Here is a 16,306-nt window from a genome sequence, read left to right as displayed (position 1 = left end):
CTAACTTACCTGGTAATGCACTACGCTGGGGATTTTCCAGATTCAAATCTGCAGGGAAAATTCGAACTAGTTGTGGATTTTCAGTTTTTTTCATGTAATCAGTGACAAATACACAGCAAAGGCTATGGTGGGCTAGCGCTATGGAGGGTAGGGGCTGCAGTGGGCTGGGGCTATGGTGGGCTGGGGCTACGGTGTTTTGGGGCTTTGGTTTGCTGGGGTCACCGTGGGTTGGGGTTAATGTAGGCAGGGGCTACGGTGGGTTGAGGTTATTTTGGGCAGGGGCTACGGTCGGCTGGGATTATGATAGGCAAGGGTTACGATGGGCAGGGGTTACCGTAGGCTGGGTTTACCGTGGGCAGGGGCTACGGTGGGCTGAGGATACCGTGGGCGGTGGCTATGCTGGGCTTGCCGTGGGCAGGGGCTGCGGTTATCGTGGGCGGTGGCTATGCTGGGCTGGGGTTACCGTGGGCAGGGGCTGCAGTGGGCAAGGGCTACTGTGGGCTGGGGTTACTCTGGGCTGGGATTACTGTGGGTGGTGGCTATGCTGGGGTTACCGTGGGTGGGGGATATGCTGGGCTGGGGTTACGTGGGCAGGGGCTACCATGGGCTGGGGTTACTCTGGGCTGGGATTACCGTGGGTGGGGGCTATGCTGGAGTTACCGTGGGAGGGGGATATGCTGGGCTGGGGCTACCATGGGCAAGGGCTACCATGGGCTGGGGTTACTCTGGACTGGGGTTATCGTGGGCGGGGGCTACCATGGGCTGGGGTTACCGTGGGCGGGGGCTACCATGGGCTGGGGTTACCGTGGGCGGGGGCTATGCTGGGGTTACCGTGGGATATCCTGGGTTGGGGTTACCGTGGGCGGGGGCTACCATGAGCTGGGGTTACTCTGTGCTGGAGTTACCGTGGGCGGGGGATATGCTGGGCTGGGGCTACCATGGGCTGGGGTTACTCTGTACTGGGGTTACCGTGGGCGGGGGCTACCATGGGCTGGGGTTACTCTGGGCTGGAATTACCGTGGGCGGTGGCTATGCTGGGGTTACCGTGGGATATGCTGGGCTGGGGTTACCGTGGGCAGGGGCTACCATGGGCTGGGGTTACTCTGGACTGGGGTTACCATGGGATATGCTGGGCTGGGGTTACCGTGGGCAGGGACTACCATGGGCTGGGGTTACCGTGGGCAAGGGCTACCATGGGCTGGGGTTACTCTGGACTGGGGTTACCGTGGGCAGGGGCTACCATGGGCTGGGGTTACCGTGGGTGGGGGCTATGCTGGAGTTACCGTGGGTGGGGGATATGCTGGGCTGGGGCTACCATGGGCTGGGGTTACTCTGGACTGGGGTAACCGTGGGCGGGTGCTACCATGGGCTGGGGATATGCTGGGGTTACCGTGGGCGGGGGATATGCTGGGCTGGGGTTACCGTGGGCAAGGACTACCATGGGCTGGGGTTACTCTGGACTGGGGTTACCGTGGGCGCGGGCTACATGGTGAAGCCAGTTTTGTGATAGAGGCAGAGGCTTTGCAATAGTTTTCCTGTGATCTCTGGACACGCTTTCATAGCTGTACACCCCACGCTGACATGTAATGGCTGCCTATACACTGACATACCGTGATATGATGGGGAATAAGCGGGGCAGCCCCTTCCTCACTGTACATTATACCCTATGGCCAGACGGACCAGCATTTGCCCGATACACAAGTGCCTGACTCCAGGCTGTCAGTACTGTACAGAGAGGAGACGCTCCAGGAGACGGGGAAACAGGAAACTACAACTCCCGACATGCTCTGCTTCTTCGTGACGTCATCAGAGAGTGACCAGGAAACAACAAAGAACATGACAGGAGAAGCGGTGTGAAAAGCTGCACGTGAGCCGGTGAGTGTGAGACAGTGGAGGGGGCGGCATCGTGTCTGGTACGTGGAGACAGTGGCTGCCGGCGACATAGCCTGCTCTCAGCGACCTCCACAGGCCAGTGCTGGCTCTGCACTCACTGGCAGGCTGCAGTTACACCCAGTGCCCGGCCGCGGCGCTGTGCTGCTGCTCTAGCTATGAGGACAGGCTGTGCTGTGTGAGCCTGGAGACATGCAGGGTGGGGGGCTGATGGCTGTGCAGAACGCTGGTCCCAGTCACACAGTGCAGGTTCTCTCTGATGTTTGTGACTTTGTGCCCAGCGTCTCTCTTCATGTATCGGGGAGTTAGTCAGCACTGGTTAGCCATTCTTTGAAGATAATAAAAGCACATTCTGCCAACCCAGTGGCCACAATCAGCCGATCAGTGGCCCCCGCCGCCTGTACTGCTGGCATCATGTGCAGAATGCTGGTACTAGTAGTTCAGCAGGCGGCCAGTGACTGTCACCTGCAAACAATGACCGAGAGGACGAGGCCCAACATTGGGAAGCCTTTTTTGTGTTCTTTATGTACCAGGTCCGATCCCTCGGATGAGGGTCCCGAGCAGCCCGCTCCTCCAGTAATGTGATTTGCAGGTCCCTTCCATACACAGCCCCCATATCATGCCTGTCAGCGTCCGCTCCATTCTCCGCACACCTGCGTATATACCGTAGCTGAGATTCTCAGCCAGAGAAGGTGGAGAGTGTGCGGTGCCATGTGTGTCTCCTAGCATCCATATATAATCCCTATACAATGCGGTTTTATCATCAGCTTTTAGAAACCGGAATTCTTTGACATTTCAAGCTAGTTTATAAAACAAACTTATATACAGATATAGAAATGTAGATACATATTAATTCCACAGCACTTTCCAGACATTATCATCGCTGTCCCCCATGGGTCTCACAATCTAGAATCCCTATCAGAATGTCTTTGGAATAGAAAGAAATATGTCCGTGAGATATATAAGAAGTGCAGTGCATGTGTAGTTTACTGTGCTTGTATTTAGCTAATAAATAAAAGGAAAAAATGTCGGGATCCCCCTTATTTTTGTTAGCCAGCTGAGGGAAAGCAGACAGCTGAGAGCTGGTCTTAAGAGTCGGCATCTATGAGGCACCCCATTACTAACCCCATTAGTTTCAATCAAAAACCACACACAGAGCAAAGTCCTTTATTTGTACAAAACACTCCCCGACCCTCTTTTACCTATTTTATTACCTTCAAAACATCAAATACTCTAAAGGGGTCGGCCGTAAATCCAACCCACGTCATACACCGATCTCCACCGTTGCTTCATCTGGAGGGTGGGTTGAACGGTGACATGATGCGACGGCTCGGCACATCAGCCGGAACACACTGACAGTAGCCTGAGAGCTCGTCTGCACGGACGTCAGTAAGTGAGCGGAGTTCATCAGCTGTGAACTGCGGTCACCTCCGTTATTAGCTAAATACATGTACAAGGGTATACACGGCTCAGCATTCACAGAACTGCTAGATCTGCAGCAGAGGAAACATTTTTTTTTTTCAGTCTAAACTGCCGTCCAATAAGTAATATTTTACTGAAATCGGCGTCTCGAGCTGCTGACAGATGTTGGCAAAAACCTGGAGACAGATGCTCTCATTATCACGTTGATAAGGAAAGTGGAAGAATGGAAATCTTTTGCAGAAAACATAAATAAAAGCCTGGATCCTTTTTCTGCCCCAGGCCAGGTTTGCACAGAGGGTATCGGTTGCAGACTTTCTGTCATGGAGTCTCCACTAAAATTCAACAAAGTGCAGGACACCGGAGGGGACGGAGCTTCCCGAACTTCCGGCACAGCGTGCTCACCAGATCAGGGTTTGCAATAACAGGTGGTTTAGATTGTGAATAGGAATAATTACTGCTTCCATTCTCTGACATAAAGTAGCTTTATGGATTATTGGAAGGAATTGAAGCACAAATCGTATAAGAAAACCCCTCAGCCCTTGTTTCATGAAGATGCCACCTCTAATGATTGTCGCTGGGGTCACCTTGTGACCTGCATCCTACATTGATGTCACTGTTGCATGTGACTTTCCCTTCAGAGTCTTCCATGTTGCATACCATGTGCCACTCTCTGTGATCTGTCTGTACTAGTGCCGCCATGTCACCCTAGCCTAATAAAACCACAAGATCTGCACAAAATATCCACCCTATGTGAACAATTCCTGAATGGCAGCATTCGGGTTACTCTGGATTGGAATTATTGAGATTGATCCTGTCGCAGTTCCTCCTATAGACAGCTCAGCCGTCCTATCTGGGGCAAGGGTGTGCTGAGTTATCCGTGCAGTGAGTGACATTCTAGATGCTCAATCAGGGCTGGGGCATGCTGGATTTACTACAGGTGTCGCCTGTTCTTATCGGCTCCCAGGCTATTTAGGTGGCTTTCTGCCTCTTATCTCTTCCAGTTGTAGTGTTGCTCAGTGTGATGTGTGTTTGCTCTGTGCTTTGAGTTTTAGTTTTTGTTGACTAACCTTAGATTTGCCTTTGACCATCCGTTTGCCTAGCCCCTTTGTCTTGATCCTTTACCTTCTTGGAATTCTTATCTGACTACGCCTTTGCCTTACCCCTCTGTTTATGATGGCTTTTGACCTTGGACTCCTTGACTTCCCCACCTCACGGCATGTCCGTGAGTAGTGACTAGCGTCATAGCTCCTTTACATATAGGTAGTTCTGTGTATTTTCTTAATAATACCTAAATTAAATGAGCATTTTAGTGACCTGGTTGTTAAATGTCTAAGGGTATGTGTCCACGTGCAGGAAACGCTGCGTGTTTGATGCTGCGCAGAGCCGCAGAGTCAAACACGCAGCGTCCAGATGTTACAGCATAGTGGAGGGGATTTTATCAAATCCCGTCTCCACTATGCGTGGTAACACACACCCGTCGGCCCTGCGATTCCGGACATGCTGCGCGTCTTTTAAGATCGCAGCATGTCCGTGTTCCTTGCGGCGACGCTGCGCCGCCGCAAGGTATATCACAAGGCCCTATGTGTGGGGTGCGATGATGCCGGATGTGTGCAATGAACACATCCGGCATCATCGCGTCACAGAAGGGGGTTTGCCGCTCAGTCCAAACCGCCGGCCATCCTGAAGGTGGAAACATACCCTAAAGCTTCAGTGATTTATAAATCCAGTTTCTTCCTCTTCTGCTACTGCTGTTTTCCCAAGCATAATTGGACTTTGTGAACTGAATAATAAATGACTTGTTGCAAGTAATGCAGCAGAAACTCTGTTCTTCCCGAAGGCTGTGGCTGATGGATGTATCTGCCCTGTGTGCCTGGGCTACTCTCTCATTAGCTTGTGTTATATTGCCACCTAGTGCTCAGTTGGCTGTACTGCGCAAGATTTCATTATAATGGAACTGTGATTTTTAGGTCATCATTAAACAGCCTTTATACGGATTTTCAGGGCTATTTATTTATTTTTTTGAAGGTTCTACATGTACACTATATCTTTATTACATGCTTGCCTTAGAAACGCAGTTACGCAAGCAAAAAACTACAGAAAATCACACCAACTTTGTGTATGACCGTGTTCCCATGTAGCGTAAATACTGCATTTCTCTACTGATTTTTTTTCTTTGTGCAGATAATTTGCTGCATTTAAGTGTGTAAATAAAGTGGATGGGATTTCATGAAATATTCTGTCTACTGTGCATTTAAAGACAGTGGAACTGTGTGTCTTTTTTTTCTCTGTAGGCTTCTATGGGGAGCACAAAAAAATGCATAGAAATACTTTTCTGTACTAAAAAAATGCATTGAAAAGTGCAGCTTGAAATCTGAACCAAAGCACACCAAGCAAAAGGGAAATCACAGCAAAAACGTAATAAACAGAAGATTGTTATTGTGTTTGATGCTGACACCTACAGTATGTGTGAACGTGGCTTATTTGTTTTATACTTGAGTTTAAGGGCTTGTTCACACACTTTTCTTTTTTTGCCATGTCTTTTCCTTCCTGTTTTTCAAGGGTAAGAAATGCTGCACTTTCCAGTCTAGAATCTCAAGCACGTGCTGCTTATTTCTTCCTTGCGGATTTGCACATTGAGTTTTTGCAGCAGATTTTCCTGCACTAAAACCTGATTGTAGGTTTTTGATGCTTTTTTACTTGCATTTTTTGGGTGAAAAATGAGAATTGACTGCAAATTTGAAAAAAAAAAACTCTTTTTTTTTTTTTTTTACAAATCTGCCACATGTTGTTTTTTAAGTGTCGTCACGCTTTTAATTGAATATGAAAAAACATACATAATATTGCATAGGAAATGCATGCTTAAACCGCTTAACCCCGAAGCCTGTTTTCACCTTCCAAATTTGGCAATTCTGACCACTGTCACTTATGAGGTAACAACTCTGGAACACTTCAACGGATTCCAGTGAGTCTCAGATTTTTTTTTCTCATGACATATTGTACTTCATGTTAGTGGTAACATTTGTTCAAAACAACTTGTGTTTATTTGTGAAAAAAAAAACGTAAAGGAAGGAACACTGTTTGACTTTTTGAATGCAAAATTTGCTGGAATCATTAGCGGACGTCATGTCACGTTTGGAGAGGAGCCCTGATGTACCTAACCGTGGAAACGTCCCACATATGACACCATTTTGGAAACTAGACCCCCCCCAAATAATTTTTCTAGATGTGTGGTGACCACCTTCATAGCACAGGTGCTTCACAGAATTTTACAATATTGATCTGTGAAATGAAAAAAAAAAAAGATTATTCCCACAAAACTGTTTTTACCCCCCAATTTATTCAGTCGCCATGACAGCACTACGAGAGAGGGGATCCGCCCTTCAGGGACAGGAAACCTACAGACATAAAAGGGTGGTACCTCTCTCCCACATCAGTTGGTTTCCTGTCCCTGACAGCGGAACCTCTTCAGGCAGGCCTTAAGAAGAAGGTTGAAGATAAGAAGAAATCCCACTCCTGACAGGCCGATGCAGGTAGCGGGCGTCCCCTACCTCAGCCTGATCAGGATGCTGGAAGCACCACACGGCAGGGGAACTGTTAGTGTCGGTGGCAGCAGGAGGAAGCAGCCTACATAACAGGGGGCTAGCTTCCATTGTGGTCTACAGAGTCGCACGTACCTGGTGAGTATGGGGGTCTCCTCCTGGGTGGCCGTGTCTGCTGGGACCTCTGCGGTCTGTCCGCACCTCCCGGGAGACGTGTGCGTTGGTCCGGGGGATGCTGACATCCTCGGTCGCACATCGCTTTGCAAAGCTGCAGTCGCGACCGGGAGTGACGCGGCTGGGCGGCGCGGCCTGATGACGCGACGGGGCATGCGCAGTTGCGTCCTTCCGGCCGATGGCGGCGCTCCGGCGTCTCTGCCGGCTTGGTCCCGGGAGAGGCGGTGGTCGGTGGCGGGGGCGGGGCCCGGGGGGGGAGAGCGGACCCTATTGGAGGTACCGGACTCACCACCTCGACTTCCTGCTGACCCCCATCCGGGGGCGGTACCCTGGGGGCATATTTTAAGCGCTACATGAGGGCCACAAGGTGTTCCTGGCCATTTTTTCATAATGGAATCGCCAAAGGGAACTTCGCAGCAGCAGCAGCAGCAGCAGCAGCAGCAACAACTACTATAGGAGTCGGAGGAGCCTCAGGTGATCTCCCAGCGACGATCCAGTGGCAGCAGTCGCACTGGTGGAGTTAAAAGGGCTCAGAAGTCAAAACCAGATAAGTCCTCAGGCCGTAAAGAATCTCTGGCTAGAAAGGACCCCCCAACTACGGTACCATTCGCTGCAGGGCTGGGTAAGTGATCTACGTGAAAGTTCGCTTACTGATTATTGTCCCTCCTTATATTCCCTCTCTCCTTAATAGGGGAGAAAATGCTTTACTAAGTCCAAGCATAGGGAGTGTGCCGAGTGTGCAGAACCGCTTCCTGATGGGCATAAAAGGACATTATGTAGATCCTGCATACAACACCTTATTGAGGAGGAGGCCCCTGACCTTACTTCTACGCTAAGACAGATGGTTAGGCAAGAAGTAAGAGGTTCCATGAGATCGCATAAAACAGATGCCAAAAAGAGAAAAGAAGTTACATCCCCAGTCTCTGTTATAGATTCGGACTCGGGTGAGCTGAGCTCAGACTCTCAAGTCATCTTCCTCATCAGAGGACATGGAGTCTAGTCGAGCTTGTTTGTCGCTCGATAGGATCAACCACCTGGTCAAAGCGGTCAATAACGCGATGGGGATTGAGGAGACTCAGTCAGAATGTTCCATTCAGGACATAATGTTCAGAGGTCTGGATCGGAAATCCCGAAGATCCTTTCCAGTAGTGGATAAAATTAAGTCACTAATCTCAAGGGAATGGAAGAAACCCGAAAGGAAGGGGTCACTTCCTCCAGCTTTCAAAAGGAGGTATCCCTTCGAGGAAGAAGCATCATCCTCATGAAACAAGGTTCCGAAACTGGATGCGGCAGTGGCCAAGGCGTGCAGAAAAACCTCTCTTCCATTTGAGGATTTAGGGAATCTGAAGGACCCACTGGATAGGAAAGCTGACGTTTTCCTTAAAGGGGCTTGGGAAACATCAGCAGGTTCCCTAAGGCCAGCAATTGCAGCCACTTGCACAGCTCGGTCGTTGATGGTGTGGCTGGGCCACCTAGAAGATCAGCTCAAGGATAAGGTTCCCAGAAATGAGATCTTAGCTTCTATGCCTATAATTCAGGATGCTGCAGCTTTCCTTTCGGATGCGTCGGCGGATTCTGTTAAACTTGCCGCCAGATCTTCAGCCTTGTCTAACGCAGCCCGGAGAGCGCTGTGGATAAAATGCTGGCCAGGAGACTTACAGGCCAGATCAAAATTGTGTAGCATTCCCTGTGAAGGATCTCATTTGTTTGGACCAGTGCTGGATGAACTACTGGATAAGGCAGGAGATAAGAAAAAACGATTTCCTTTCTTAGGAAAACCCTTTTATAGACGGGACTATAATAGAGGGTGGTCTAACCGCAGAATGTTTAACAGAGAGTCAAACAGAGAAACTACCAGATATGACAACACCAGGAGAAGAGGTAGAGGATACATGTTTAATTCCTCTCGAGAGTTTAAAAAACCACAATGACTGGCGGACCAGGTGGGGGGTAGGCTTTTAACCTTCTACCCTGCCTGGATACAAATCACTAATAGTCCTTGGATTCTAAGCATCATTGAAGCAGGTCTGAGATTAGAATTCCATCAGGTTCCTCAGGACAAATTTAAACTGATACCCATCCGTTCTTCCTCTGCAGAACAATTGGCACTGGAATCGGAAGTTCAGGAACTTCAACAAAAAAAGGTTCTAATCAAGGTGCCCGTAGAAGAAAGAGGTAAGGGGTTTTATTCCCCTTTGTTTCTGATCAAGAAACCTGACGGATCTTTTCGCACCATTATCAACTTAAAAGGCCTGAATAATTTTTTGTTGGTTCCATCCTTCAAGATGGAATCTGTAAAGACGGCAATAAAGCTTCTTTTTAACAATTGCTTCATGGTTGTCTTAGACCTTAAAGACGCCTACTATCATGTCCTAATACATGTAGATCATCAAAAATTTCTTAGGGTGGCGGTTTCACTTGCTGGCACAGTAGAACACTTTCAATATCGGGCACTTCCTTTTGGTGTCGCAGTTGCACCCCGTGTTTTTACTAAGATTATGATAGAGGTTATGGCGCACCTGCACGAGCAGAACATATTAATAATTCCCTACCTGGATGATTTATTGATTGTGGGTCATTCAGAATCACATTGTAAAGACCAATTGGAGGAGGTGATAGCAGTGTTGCACAGATTAGGATGGATTATTAACCGTAAAAAATCTCATTTACAGCCCTTAAAAACACAAGAATTTCTGGGTCTAGTTATAGACTCTAGTCGGCAGGAATGTCGCCTCCCAGATTCGAAAGTGGAAAGTATAAAACAACTTGCCACGAGGGTGATTAATAATCCTTTAGTCTCTGTAAGAGGTGCCATGTCACTCTTCGGTTCTCTTACATCTTGTATTCCGGCGGTTCTCTGGGCCCAATATCACACCAGAACACTACAGTGGGATGTCCTACATAACTCTCGCCGGCTAGGGGCTCATCTTGACAGCAAATTCTTGTTATCTATTGAATCCATTAATTCACTAAATTGGTGGACTCACGTTTCAAACTTACGTAGAGGAGTTCCCTGGACTAACCATATTACTAGAATAATAACTACTGATGCTAGCCCCAAGGGATGGGGGGCACACTTGGAAGATAATTGGGTCCAGGGGCTATGGTCCCAATCGGAACAAGACTCGTCTTCCAACCTAAAAGAACTATTAGTGGTAGAACGCGCTTTAAACAGCTTTCTTATACCCCTACAGGGTCGTCACGTCAGGCTGTTCTCGGACAACCAAGTAACCATGGCCTACATTAATCATCAAGGGGGTACGCGGTCCAATTCATTAATGGAGGTCGCGGATCGTATTTTCCAGGTGGCCGAGAATCACCTACTTTCTCTCACGGCACTTCATATAATAGGAAAACTCAACACCATGGCCGACTATCTAAGCCGCAACAAGCTCAGACAGGGGGATTGGTCTCTAAACCCGACCGTCTTCAATCAGATCGTGCATTTATGGGGATATCCAGAAATAGATCTCTTTGCCAACCGAGGAAACAAAAAACTACACCAGTTCTGCTCCCTAAATCCGAGAGACAACCCGTATGCAGTGGACGCTCTTCTAATATCATGGCGCTTCAGTCTCGCATATGCTTTTCCCCCTCTAAACTTAATACCAATAGTTCTGAGGGAAATTCAGGAAGACAGGGCCCGGGTAATCCTGATAGCCCCGTTCTGGCCCAGGAGATCGTGGTTTCCTTGGCTAAGGAAGATGTCCGTCACTCAGCCATGGATTCTCCCAGAATTACCAGACCTCCTCTCTCAGGGCCCAATACTCCATCCACGAGTAGCCAATTTACACCTAGCAGCGTGGAATTTGAGAGGTTGTTGCTAAGGGGGAAGGGGTTCTCTAAACATCTTGTAAATACACTTTTAAAAAGTAGGAAAACCTCTACGACAAACATCTATATCAGGGTTTGGAAAAAATTCTTATCAATTTCAGGAGCACAGATTGACCAGAAACCTTGTATTAATCAAATTCTAGAATTTTTACAAAAGGGTTTAGAAATAGGCTTAGCCACTAGCACTCTTAGAGTTCAAGTGTCAGCTCTAGGGGGCGCTATACAATTCTAATTTAGCCAGCAATTACTGGATATCTAGTTTCTTCAAGGCAGTTACTAGATCCAGACCAATTGTTAAACAAAAGATAGTTCCGTGGGATCTAAATCTTGTACTTTCAGCTTTAACGCAAGCCACGTTTGAACCTATTGATACTATTCCAATTAAAATCCTGTCGATTAAAACAGCCCTCTTAGTTGCTCTCACGTCCGCAAGAAGGGTTAGTGATTTACAAGCATTATCTAGACAACCGCCATACATGCAGTTCAGGGAGGATAGAGTTATTATGAAACCTGATCTCCTTTATCTTCCTAAAGTTGCCACAAAATTTCATAGGCTACAGGAGGTGGTTCTACCTTCTTTCTGTTCCAATCCCGCTAATGATAAAGAACGTAAATTTAATTCCTTAGATGTAAGAAGATGTCTCCTTAAATATATTTCAGTTACAGATACCTGGAAAAAAGATAACTCCCTATTTATATCTTACCAGGGGTTAGAAAGGGTCTTCGAGTATCTAAAAACACTCTAGCCAGATGGATCAGGGAGGCGATTTCTCTCGCTTATACAGCAGGTGGCGTGGAGATCCCAGAGGGTATAAAAGCTCACTCCACTCGAGCCATAGCAATATCCTGGGCGGAGAGGTCCGAGTTGTCGATTGAAGACATATGTAAGGCGGCCACATGGTCTTCTCCATCTACTTTCCTTAGACACTATAGACTAGATCTGGGTAGCTCCTCCGACCTCACGTTTGGGAGAAGGGTACTTGAGGCTGTTATCCCTCCCTAATTCTTCCTTACTTCTCTGAAAGTCTCTCGTAGTGATGACATGGCGACTGAATAAATACGTAGGCTACTTACCGGTAGCAGTGTTTTTTCAGAAGCCCATGACAGCACCCTTATATTCCCTACCCTATTCTTTCTCGGATGGCTCAACACTTTCGTTTCCCTTTAAAATTATATGTTCACTTACATAATAAATTGTACCAAAGTTTATGCTGTATCTGTGTTACTAACCAAGGGGGTCCTCTTGTGCTCCGGAACTAACTGATGCGGGAGAGAGGTACCGCCCTTTTATGTCTGTAGGTTTCCTGTCCCTGAAGGGCGGATCCCCTCTCTCGTAGTGCTGTCATGGGCTCCTGAAAAAACACTGCTACCGGTAAGTAGCCTTCCGTATTTTTTCATTAGCAGAGGGCTTAGAAAGTAGTGGGTGTTTGAATTTTGGGGCACAGAATTTCCCGAATTTCTTTTGGGGGGCAAGGAGCCACAGTGTTTTTTTTAGAGCCTTTCTGCTACCAGTAACGTGGAAGCCCTCTATATTTCTGTTAACAGATGACAGACCTGAGCGGGGACTTACTTTTTTGGGGATTGAGGAGATGCTTTTATTGGGATCATTTAACCCCTTCATGACCCAGCCTATTTTGGCCTTAATGACCTTGCCGTTTTTTGCAATTCTGACCAGTGTCCCTTTATGAGGTAATAACTCAGGAACGCTTCAACGGATCCTAGCGATTCTGAGATTGTTTTTTCGTGACATATTGGGCTTCATGTTAGTGGTAAATTTAGGTCGATAATTTCTGAGCTTATTTGTGAAAAAAAACAGAAATTTGGCAAAAATTTAGAAAATTTCTCAATTTTCACATTTTGAATTTTTATTCTGTTAAACCAGAGAGTTATGTGACACAAAATAGTTAATAAATAACGTTTCCCACATGTCTACTTTACATCAGCACAATTTTGGAAACAATTTTTTTTTTTTGCTAGGAAGTTATAAGGGTTAAAATTTGACCAGTGATTTCTCATTTTTACAACAAAATTTACAAAACCATTTTTTTTAGGGACCACCTCACATTTGAAGTCATTTTGAGGGTTCTATATGGCTGGAAATACCCAAAAGTGACACCATTCTAAAAACTGAACCCCTCAAGGTGCTCAAAACCACATTCTAGAAGTTTATTAACCCTTCAGGTGTTTCACAGCAGCAGAAGCAACATGGAAGTAAAAAATGAACATTTAACTTTTTAGTCACAAAAATGATCTTTTAGCAACATTTTTTTTATTTTCCCAAGGGTAAAAGGAGAAACTGGACCACGGACGTTGTTGTCCAATTTGTCCTGAGTACGCTGATACCTCATATGTGGGGGTAAACCACTGTTTGGGCGCACGGCAGGGCTCGGAAGGGAAGGAGCGCCATTTGACTTTTTGAATGAAAAATTGGCTCCAATCTTTAGCGGACACCATGTCGCGTTTGGAGAGCCCCCGTGTGCCTAAACATTGGAGCTCCTCCACAAGTGACCCCATTTTGGAAACTAGACCCCCCAAGGAACTCATCTAGAGGCATAGTGAGCACTTTAAACCCCCAAGTGCTTCACAAATTGATCCGCAAAAATGAAAAAGTACTTTTTTTTCACACAAAATTTCTTTTAGCCTCAATTCTTTCATTTTCACATGGGCAACAGGATAAAATGGATGCTAAAATTTGTTGGGCAATTTCTCCTGAGTACGCCGATACCTCATATGTGGGGGTAAACCACTGTTTGGGTGCACGGCAAGGCTCGGAAGGGGAGGCGTGCCATTTGACTTTTTGAATGGAAAATTAGCTCCAATCGTTAGCGGACACCATGTCGCATTTGGAGAGCCCCTGTGTGCCTAAACATTGGAGCTCCCCTACAAGTGACCCCATTTTGGAAACTAGACCCCCCAAGGAACTTATCTAGATGCATAGTGAGCACTTATAACCCCCAGGTGCTTCACAGAAGTTTATAACGCAGAGCCGTGAAAATAATAAATGTTTCCTTTCCTCAAAAATATTTTTTTAGCCCAGAATTTTTTATTTTTGCAAGAGTAACAGGAGAAATTGGACCCCAAAAGTTGTTGTCCAGTTTCTCCTGAGTACGCTGATACCCCATATGTGGGGGTAAACCACTGTTTTGGCACACGTCGGGGTTTGGAAGGGAAGTAGTGACGTTTTGAAATGCAGACTTTGATGGAATGCTCTGCGGGCATCAGGTTGCGTTTGCAGAGCCCCTGATGTGCCTAAACAGTAGGAACTCCCCACAAGTGACTCCATTTTGGAAACTAGACCCCCAAGGGAACTTATCTAGATGTGTGTTGAGCACTTTGAACCCCCAAGTGCTTCACAGAAGTTTATAACGCAGAGCCGTGAAAATAATAAATGTGTTTCCTTTCCTCAAAAATATTTTTTTAGCCCAGAATTTTTTATTTTTGCAAGAGTAACAGGAGAAATTGGACCCCAAAAGTTGTTGTCCAGTTTCTCCTGAGTACGCTGATACCCCATATGTGGGGGTAAACCACTGTTTGGGCACATGCCGGGGCTCGGAAGGGAAGTAGTGACGTTTTGGAATGCAGACTTTGATGGAATGGTCTGCAGGCATCATGTTACGTTTGCAGAGCCCCTGATATGCCTAAACAGTAGAAACCCCCCACAAGTGACCCCATTTTGGAAACTAGACCCCCCAAGGAACTTATCTAGATGTGTGGTGAGCACGTTCAACCCCCAAGTGCTTCACAGAAGTTTACAACGCAGAGCCGTGAAAATAAAAAATCATTTTTCTTTCCTCAAAAAAGATGTTTTAGCAACCAATTTTTTATTTTCACAAGGGTAACAGGAGAAATTGGACCCCAATATTTGTTGCCCAGTTTGTTGTGAGTACGCTGATACCCCATATGTGGGGGTAAACCACTGTTTGGGCACACGTCAGGGCTCGGAAGGGAAGTAGTGACATTTGAAATGCAGACTTTGATGGAATGGTCTGCGGGCGTCACATTGCATTTGCAGAGCCCCTGATGTGCCTAAACAGTAGAAACACCCCACAAGTGACCCCATTTTGGAAACTAGACCCCCGAAGGAACTTATCTAAATGTGTGGTGAGCACTTTCAACCCCCAAGTGCTTCACAGAAGTTTATAACGCAGAGCCGTGAAAATAAAAAATAATTGTTCTTTCCTCAAAAATTATGTTTTAGCAAGTAATTTTTTATTTTTGCAAGGGTAACAGGAGAAATTGGACCCCAACAGTTGTTGCCCAGTTTGTCCTGAGTACGCTGGTACCCCAAATGTGGGGGTAAACCACTGTTTGGGCGCACGTCGGGGCTTGGAAGGGAGGGAGCACCATTTGACTTTTTGAACGCAAGATTGGCTGGAATCAATGGTGGCGCCATGTTGCGTTTGGAGACCCCTGATGTGCCTAAACAGTGGAAACCCCTCAATTCTAACTTCAACACTAACCCCCAACACACCCCTAATCCTAATCCCAACTGTAGCCATAACCCTAATCACAACCATAACCCCAACACACCCCTAACCACAACCCTAACTGCAACACACCCGTAACCCTAATTCCAACCCTAACCCTAATCCTAACCCTAATCCCAACCGTAACCCTAATCCCAACCCTAACCACAACTGTAACCCCCCTAACCCTATCCGTAACCCTAACCACAAGCCTAATCTTAACCCTATTTCAAGCCCTAGCCCTAATTCCAACCCTAACCCTAAGGCTATGTGCCCACATTGCGGATTTGTGTGAGATTTTTCCGCACGATTTTTGAAAAATCTGCAGGTAAAAGGCACTGCGTTTTACCTGCGGATTTACAGCAGATTTCCAGTGTTTTTTTGTGCGGATTTTACCTGCGGATTCCTATTGAGGAACAGGTGTAAAACGCTGCGGAATCCGCACAAAGAATTGACATGCTGCGGAAAATACAACGCAGCGTTTCTGCACGGAATTTTCCGCACCATGGGCACAGCGGATTTGGTTTCTCCATAGGTGTACATGGTACTGTAAACCTGATGGAAAACTGCTTCGAATTCGCAGCGGCCAATCCGCTGCGGATCCGCGGCCGATCCGCTGCGGATCCGCGGCCAATCCGCTGCGGATCCGCGGCCAATCCGCTGCGGATCCGCGGCCAATCCGCTGCGGATCCGCTGCCAATCCGCTGCGGATCAGCGGCCAATCCGCTGCGGATCAGCGGCCAATCCGCTGCGGATCCGCTGACAATCCGCTGCGGATCCGCAGCCAAATCCGCACTGTGTGCACATGCCATAACCCTAACCCTAACCCTACCCCTAGTTCTAACCCTAGTTCTAACCCTAACCCTAGTGGAAAAAGAAAAAAAAATATTTTCTTTATTTTATTATTGTCCCTACCTATGGGGGTGATAAAGGGGGGGGTTTATTTATAATTTTTTTATTTTGATCGCTGCGATAGAACCT

General features: G+C 47.0%; 1 protein-coding gene and 1 long non-coding RNA gene across 3 annotated transcripts in view; one reads left to right on the top strand and one right to left on the bottom strand.

Annotated features, from left to right (window-relative positions):
- Positions 1-1,731, bottom strand: part of LOC143781128 (uncharacterized) — a 60,261-nt gene extending 58,530 nt beyond the window's left edge. The window contains exons 1-2 of the long non-coding RNA XR_013216579.1: positions 1,611-1,731; positions 10-48 (exon numbers count right to left, since the gene is read on the bottom strand). This is a non-coding gene — a long non-coding RNA (uncharacterized LOC143781128). The remainder of the gene's footprint in view (positions 1-9; positions 49-1,610) is intronic.
- Positions 1,732-1,754: 23 nt separating this feature from the next.
- PIGN (phosphatidylinositol glycan anchor biosynthesis class N) overlaps positions 1,755-16,306 on the top strand; it is a 477,253-nt gene continuing 462,701 nt past the window's right edge. For both annotated transcript variants that reach the window (XM_077269733.1, XM_077269734.1), the window contains exon 1: positions 1,755-1,875. The gene's annotated coding sequence lies outside the window, so the exon portion shown is untranslated. The remainder of the gene's footprint in view (positions 1,876-16,306) is intronic.

The sequence above is a fragment of the Ranitomeya variabilis genome, chromosome 6, assembly GCF_051348905.1.
Source record: "Ranitomeya variabilis isolate aRanVar5 chromosome 6, aRanVar5.hap1, whole genome shotgun sequence".
NCBI classification, from domain to species: Eukaryota; Metazoa; Chordata; class Amphibia; order Anura; family Dendrobatidae; genus Ranitomeya; species Ranitomeya variabilis.
This window is presented reverse-complemented; position numbering and strand designations above follow the sequence as displayed.